The sequence below is a fragment of the Tyto alba genome, unplaced genomic scaffold, assembly GCF_018691265.1.
Source record: "Tyto alba isolate M040663 unplaced genomic scaffold, T.alba_DEE_v4.0 Super-Scaffold_14, whole genome shotgun sequence".
NCBI classification, from domain to species: Eukaryota; Metazoa; Chordata; class Aves; order Strigiformes; family Tytonidae; genus Tyto; species Tyto alba.
This window is the reverse complement of record NW_024881276.1, coordinates 1,833,532-1,842,286: the sequence shown is the minus strand read 5'-3', so window position 1 is coordinate 1,842,286 and position 8,755 is coordinate 1,833,532.

Below are 8,755 nucleotides of genomic sequence, written 5' to 3'. Positions count from 1 at the left end.
CCTGGAGGTCTCTTGAATGCACAGTGAGTTTTGACAGGTAAAGGAGCCCTCACCCTGTGCACAAGCAATTCTGCCATTGCCCCTAGGAGCTCTGGGGAGTTGTCACCTCTTCCCACTCCGTGACACCAAGTGACCTTTCCCCAAACATGCGTCTTCCCTCTCCTCACTACCGTGACTGCTCCCTCCAGAGTAAGGGTGCGCTGTTTCACAGGTAAAACGCAGAGGTTATCTTTGTGCTGTACATACAACAGGTGGATAGGAACAGGTCTGCAGACCAAAGCAAATGTTTGTGAAGACCTGAGAGACGCCTTTCAGGGGAGTTTATTTTGGACTAGGTCTTGCTTTCTCTGGTGGACTATGTGCTAGTTAGGAGCTGGAGTGCTTTAGGTGTGTTCCTGGCATGCGTCTTCTGGTTTACTTTAATCCAAGAGTAATCTAATATGTGCACTCTGATGACACTTCAGTGATGTGAACCAAAGCACAACAGGGAAATCTGTTTCAAAAATGCACTTCTGGTGAAACACCAATATAGAATCACTCATAGAAACCTGGAAGACCTTAGACTGGAAAAGTTGATACCTGTGACATAGATGTTAAATGTAGTCCACAAGCCCCTGAATATCCATTCTCTAGCAATCCCAGGCCCTCTGTTTAGTTTTGGTGTTTTTTTTGTTTTTTTTTTTTTTTTTTTTTTTTTTTACAAATGAATGCAGACTATGCTAATCCCATTGAATATAGTAAGATATTTCCTCCGGGTGACATCTTCCATTGGCAGTGGGTAGTAAGACCAACTGTGCCAAAAATTTGTAATCAAAAAGTCTCATTCAGGAAAGGACATAGAAAAGAACAGAAGGGTTTGTTGACTTTTCTTTTGCTATGGAATACTAAAAGCTGAATAAATATTTAGATACAGAAAATTATTTTCCTTCCTAAAACACTCTCATAATTTTATGGGGTTGCTGAGTGCACTTCCTCACAGAAGAACTCCACACTGAATGTTTTGCATAGATTATGTGCTGGGCTTTTCTGTAATCTGACATTGCTACTGCCTTTTCCTTAGCAGATCACAATAAAGCTGAGAGAATAATAACATTTGAGCTACACATCTGTTTGATTTTCAGATTTGGCTACTAAAAGGAAACATTTGCAAACATTTATAAACTCTTCCAGGATAAGGCTCTTCACTTATAGCTGTTACACTTTACATTGCTGAATATCTTCAAGCTAGAAAGAGGAAGAAAATCTCAGTGGTAATTTAATTAAGGGCCTTGCTGCAAAATGTAGGTTTGAATCCCTGTTTGTATGAATATTCATTTTACATGAAGGATAACAGGAGATACTCTGCACTTACCTGATAGTGTAGGTATCTTTGGGGAGGGTTGCAATCCCTGCTCTGAATCAGGCAGAATGGGGATTTGAATCTGGATCTCTCCTGTCTCTGACCAGTGCCTTGACTCACCAAACTGGATTTGGGGGCTGTTGGGAAGGCAGAAGAGACAATCACACCTTGTTTCCCTTATTTTTGTGCATGGTATCAAAGTCTTGGCACTTAAAAGCAAAACTGAGGACGGGATGCAGATGTGTAAACATAAGTGTCTAATGCCATTTGATCTGTTTTAGGGTAACTGAACTATTGACACAGAGCTGGGAGAGAGGTCCCAGGCTGCTCTGTAGTGGGGGCCAAGTGGGTAGTCAAGGGGTATTCAGATGACTCTAGGTACCTAGAGTTAGTACCTATAATGGTCAATAGAACTTCAGTCTTAGTTTCAGAAATGCAACACCAAGATATTGATTATTATTTTTTCCTTATTTGGCCAAAGCTGAATGTTTACCAAACAAACTAAATTCCCTAGTAATCCCCCTGTTTTATCTGATACCAGGTACTTACTCATGTAAAAATGAAGAACAAATTACCAAGATCACTCCTACATCATTTCTGTAGAGGTAAAGAGTAGAAGATGTGTTTCAGTCCACTCTTTCACTCGCAGATACCTCTCTAGGAAATAAACACATGAACAGAAATTCTTCAAATGTCACAGGCATGCTGACCTTTTGAAACTCTGTAAGCATCTAAAGAAAATTAGGTGGTAGCACAGGGCAGAAAATTCCTCATATAAGTGGAAAAAAACATCTCTGTGGCAACCAGAGTGATCCAGCACCAGCAAAGGTTTTGCAATGTGTACTGCACTGGGCTTTCTTAAACAGGCACTTGATCTTGTCACAAAATCACATCTGAGAATGTAGTTGGATTTTGCTGGTTGGCATGGATCATGTAGTATATGAGCTTCATATAACAATTCATCTTTTTTTTTTTTTTTTTTTTTCGACTCAGCCATTTGCTGTCATGCATATGGCAGCTCAGACATATTGCCACAGCCTGGCTGAGGTACTTTCAACTTTAGTTAAAACTGTTTTTCAGTTCAGCTACTTTCAGCTCTAGTTACATGAGAAAATGGGAGACAGTCTGTAGTTTTAATGCTTAAAAATGCAGTTAATGAATGAAATTGCCCTTTCAACAGGGAACGTTCTGGTTTCCACAACACAGGAAGGTTGTTTATAGTTTTTGTTTTTTTTGTTTTTTTTTTTTTTTTTTGCAAGATTCTGCACAGGCCCCACTAGTGAAGCACCCACTGACAGCAGCGCTCAGAATCTGCACACCCAGGAGCACTGCTGCTGTCTTTACACCGGCTGTCTGAGCAGCAACACCCATGCACACTGCTTATATTATCTCCCCAAAGGGGAGAATGAGCAGACATTAGTGTTCAGATGCTAGGTGTATGGGTCACTGAATGCAAAGATTTGCTTCGTGTTCGTGGAAGCTAAGACCCATGTGAACATTATTCACTTGTATTTTAAGAGAACGACCTCACACGTTTTATACGACTGTGAAGAAATCTCATGTGTTAGAAAGGTTGATATTTTCTATATAGCCAAGGAGGCCACAGGCATACTTGTCAGCTGCTCTCTGTAAACTGCAGTTGCTATTATCACCTAAAGAATTCTCCATACTACTGAAGTCCCTGGCCCGGGAGGATCTCTTGTACCACGCATATCTTTTAGATTATGTTTTTCTTCTTCCATACTAAGGAGAACCGTTGTATTATCTTATGATGGGATCATGTTACAATCCAGACTGATAAATAGTTCAGGTGGCCTCTCTCCAGCTGCTTTAAACTCATCCCAGGGTGTCCAGTCAGTTGTTGTTATTGCTATTGTTTGGATGTCAATAAATAAAACTAAATGTTCTTCTTTTCACTGCAGCTCACGATTGGGATGGTCTTTGTTTCAGCAAATGGAACAATGCATGCTCACAGGATGTGGGAAACAAAGGATTACTCTTGCTGTGTTACAGATAAAAGAACTGGCAAACAGGCTGACTGACTTGCTTGAGCTCACACAGAGTCTGTAGGGAGAGCCGGGCTCTTCCAACACCACTCTAGTCTCCTATCCACAAGTTCCTCCATCTACAAAGAGAAAATTCAGAGGAATTTGCAACACAGGAATCCAATTTCCGTATCTGACTCGTTAATTTCTCTGCTAATGATCTTCTGCTCTCAAAGCGCCTGCATCATCTTGCATAGTAAGACAGGCAAAGATAGGATTGTCCTCTACTCTTCCTGCTACCAATATCAGCTAGCAGCACAGGGGCAGCCCAATGCCTGCATTTTGAGAAGAGAGGGGGAAGATTTCCAGGGATTGTTGTGATAATCCCAGCCCAGCCCCACTGACAGAGCAGGATCTGAGGCAGGGCCAAACCAGCCTGGTCCGCCCCTTGTCTTTTTCCAGCCCTGGTAGTCTTCTGACTGGATATGAGAACATTGCCTTGGGTGTTGGGGATTATCTCATTACCCTTCCTTTTCCTCCTTAATTCAAAATATTGTGCCTAATAATTTGTGGCTGCCGTTTCTTGATCTCTGTTACAGCGTCCCGAACATGCGCTGGCGAAATCTTTTAGAGATTGTTGAATACAAAGTCTTTTTGATAGATCTGTATTTATTTTAGCTTGGAGTATCTCATGGTACATATTTATGACTTGTGGTTTGCAAATACTGAAAAAGCTCAGAGCATCTGAAATCTGAAGTCCTTCCTGTAGACTGCATTTTTAGTGTATTACCGTACCATTACTTTGTAGATTGTCTGTGGGGACTCAGGTGAGACTCAGAATCAGGTTAAACACGATATCCCTGCGCAGTGAAAATAGTCAGCAGAGAAGTCTTACTCTCCCTAGCTCGACACTCTCCATCTCCTTGCGCACATGTTGCTAGATTTGGGGGAAGTCCTTCCGTCAATCCTGTCACAGACAGGCGACAAGCCGTCATAAAGCTCTGCTTGGTGTGGCATGGTAAGGCACTGATTATTTTTTCTTGTCGTTTAGCAACACCCCTCTTTCCTGGCTATTCTTACAGCAAAGGAAGAAGTCACAGAATAACTATAAGACTTGATCTATGCTCAAAAGGATTATTTTTGCAATGGGACGATTCTCACCATGTTAGCCAACAAGGCTTTAGGTCTGGATTATGTTTGTAATGTAGTGTGAAATGATGATATCAGAGTAGAGAACCTGGCCTGTTCTGTGTGGTGTGATAATTCTGCATGTTTCAACAGGGCATCTGTCATTTAATGTATGTGTGGATACAAAGAGAAACAAGGGGTTTTGGTTTTCTTCTGGCTCATGATGTAGAATTGTAGAAAAAGCTTGGTTACGTTAGTGTGGTCGTCTCGTTCCAGGGATGGCTGTAAGAAAAATAGGGCATCAATTAATGAAAATATTCAAGAAAGCAAGCAAGATTTCTGGTACAAAATTCTTCATCATAGGTATAATTTTAGAGGAAGAGTTGACCACTCTAGATTAGATTTTCTTTCCCAGAATATAAGTGTTGTACTCAGAAATTTAACTGGACAAATAACAGACATTTCATTCTGGTGACTGAGTAAAAAATTAAGAAAAGTCCAAGACTCAGAGGAGATAAACCTTTATTTATATATTTAGTCTTTTAAATTATATTCAGACATATGCCCCCCTCCCCTCAAGTTACACAGAAAAAATAATATTTTCAAGTCAATCAGAACCATTTACCTCAACATAAATTAATTTTTGTGTTTGTGTTTGTGTTTGTGTTTGTGTTTGTGTTTGTGTTTGTGTATTATTATTATTATTATTATTATTATTATTATTATTATTATTATTATTATTATTATTATTATTATTATTACTGGGGGGAGAATTATTTACCGTGTTTATATCTAGATTTAAATCTTTCTTTATTTATATTTTTGAAACTGCCTTATGTCTGGCATCAGGCCATGGCTTGAGGATGTCTAAATTGCTGCCAGTCAAGCATATTTAACCCATCTATGAGACCTTGCTTTTCAACTGAAAACCAAATAACATACAGATATGCGGATTTTCCTTTCTCCTTGCTCCATTGGATCTGCTGCAGTGGAATTAAGCCATTCCTTTCCAGGTTATAAAAAAAAGTTTATAAAGTACTAATCATATCAAAGCTCAATCTACGGTGCTAGGTACATTTTAGTCAGGAATGACAACATCCCAGCTGATCTGACCTCGGGAACGGTCAGATGGGCTTCCTGATCTCCCTTTCCTCCGTGACTTCTGACTTCCAGCAAGACCCACTCCTGTTTGTGCCAGGCCCTTCTCTCCACCTTCAGGTCTGCAAGACACAGTCTTCCTGCAGCTGCATTTGGGTCAAGGCCCAGTATCCCAGAGGCAGGGCTTTTTTCTATGTTGCCGGGCTCTGCTGCTCATTCTGACGATGCTCATGTCAGCACCTGGCCTGGAACATTTTTAAGGACTGTAAGTAACCAGGTTAGAGCTCTCATTCAACCTGCTTTTGATTTTATTTGCTGTGACAAAAGGCCCCCAGCAAGGTTCACAACGTGTATATAGTAAGTACCCCGCTGTAGCTGACTGGGTACGGCTGTCGTGGGAGAGCAGAGGTTTGTCGGCGCGGTGGTTTCTTGCAACAGAGACAGCTGAAACATCTCAGTGGCCCAAGTCCTCACAGCCAGCCAAGAGGTAACAAGAGTAAGGTGCTATTCATGCTAAAAATTATGTCTGCAGAAAGGATTTCAGATCTTAAATGCTCTAAACTTTTTCAGTATTTGTAAACTCAAGGATATAAAAGTAAAATAATCCTTTAACCTGAGCTGAATATCCTGTAGCTTCCTTAAAAATTAAACCCCCCAGCAACATATGTCACATAAATTTAAAGAAGGTTTCTATTTAGTATCTTGTAATGTGAACTCTGACTACCAGCTTGTTTCTGGTGGGACATCTTTATAGAATGGGAATTAATTGGCTAAGCACTATCCACGCATATTGGTGGATAATACTTACCAGATATATAATTGAACTAAAATTTAAACAACACGGCATAGACAAAAGCAGAGAAGAAGGGGCGACTGTCACACCAGGGTGATCATCTCCTATGAGAAATCTGGTATCTGAGTTTAGAGGTGCAAGGGCATGAGAATAACAGCACAAGGGTAAACAGCAGGAGAACAGTGCAGGAAAAATATCACCACAGCAGTTTAGGTGAAAGATTGTAGAGTGAAAGACAGACTACAGAATTGCAAATCTGAGATCTTTAGAATTATAAAGGTTAAGGCACCGTGCAACTGAGAATTTGATGAGACAGTCATTATTCCTAAAAGAAAGAAAGGCAAGATCAATAGGAAAATAAATAGACCACTCTGCAGCTTGACAGGGTTTTACAAGCTCCCCTAATTGCTCAGTTTCCTCCCTTTGCATCTTTCAGAGCAATAATGATACCTGGCTCCATAAGTCACTGCTAAGAAGCCAGCCTGACAACTTCAACTGAGGAATTTGGATTTCAGCTTAGATCCCCACTGTGGGCAACATACTGCTGCAGGAGAGGGGGGAAATGTAAGGTGTCTAGCAAAAATGCTGTGCTGGTTTTAGCTGGGATAGAGTTAATTTTCTTCATAATAGCTGGTATGGGACTGTGTTTTGGATCTGTACTGAAAACAGTGTTGATAATACAGAGTTGCTTTTGTTATTTCTGAGAAGCACTCACACGCAGTCAAGACCTTTTCTACTTCTCATGCTCACCAGCGAGGAGGCTGAGGGTGCACAAGAATTTAGGAGGGGATACTGCTGGGACAGCTGACCCAAAGGGATATCCCATATTATATGACATCATGCTCAGGGTATAAAGCTGGGGGGAAAAAGAATGGAGGGGTGGGGATATTTGGAGTGAGGCTGTTTGTCTTCCCAAGTGACCACAGCATGTGATGGAACCTGGCTGTCCCCTGCCTGCCCATGGGAAGTGGTGAATGAATTCCTTGTTTTGATTTGCTTGCATGTGTAGCTTTTGCCTTACCTGTTAAACCGTCTTTATCTCAACCCACAATTTTTCTCACTTTCACCTTTCCAATTGTCTCCCCCACCCCACTGGCGGGGAGTGAGCGAGCTGCTGAGTGGGGCTTAGCTCCTGTCTGGAGTTAAACCACATATGCCAACAGCTGTGGTTGATGAACGTGGAAGTGTAGCCTCTTTAAGAGACCTGGAACCAGAATAACTCTGTTCTGCTTAGGGCTTGCTGAGCCTGTGATGCCTTTATGACTATCATCTGCTGTCGTGCAAAGGTGCCTGCCTCCACTAAACGAGGGTCCCAGCTGCTTGGTCAGCTGAGGCTTTAACTGTAAGTATCCTCAGGCCAGCTCTTATGAAGCCTCCATCATTTTGACCATCTGAGGACACAGTGAAGAAAGTGAGTATTGCCAGGAGAATTTCTTAACAAGTCTAGACCATCCTTGCTTAACTTATCCAATTTTGTGAAACAAATTTCTCGAGAGAACTCCATGTCTAGTTGCTTAACATCAACAGCTCTAATGGGTACGAAAGCCAAAAACCTGGGAAGTTAATAATATAGAGTAGAAAAGCTAATAGCCAGGAGTCTGTGTGTAATGCTGTTTTCTTGACAAACAACAAGCACCTGGCAGAGATTTCTAGTGTAAGAGGAACTTGGTAGAAGATATGGAAAGTGTTTTCTCTGGAGGCCGATGTGATGCCCTTGGCACAGACTATGGTGGTGCCTGGTAGTGTGCAGTAGATACTGGTGGGGTTTTCAGTTTCTGGTAATTGAAATGACATTGCTACTACTTCTTTCCTGTAAATATTTTCAAGTTCTAGGAGTTCCACTACTACAAACTGAGTGCAGAAAATTTTGCTTAAGAGTAATAATTTTAAAACTGCAAAAAGTATGCATAAATTGCCTAAACCCATGCTGCTACTCTTAGTTTCATGGCTCAGTGCTCAAAGTTTGTAAAAGCAAGAGTGACTCTGCATTGAAAACTCTTGAGAAATGCTAGTCTTCAATTGCCTATTTGGGAATGACATTGATTGCAAAATACCCAGGCAGATTAACCACATAGAAAGCTGTCAGTGACAATAACATGAATACTCCTAAGGGCTTTGTCCACAGAACCTGCATGCTTTTGCATCAATATAAGTTGACTAATAAAATGACAGATTAAAACGTTCTTTTTTTTTTCAACCCCAAAATGCAAACTCAAACATTGCTGCAAAGCTCAAAACTGTACTCCTGTGATGGTGTCTCTTTAGGTCACTGTTTAGCACTGTGCGGAGACCCTGCAAGTAGGGTATGCACAGATTTAAAGGATAAGACAGTTATGTCTTAGCCAACACTCACAAAAGTTAGCCGGTATTTAACAAGCCCCATGGTTTGTTATGGTCCCCGCCCCAATAAGA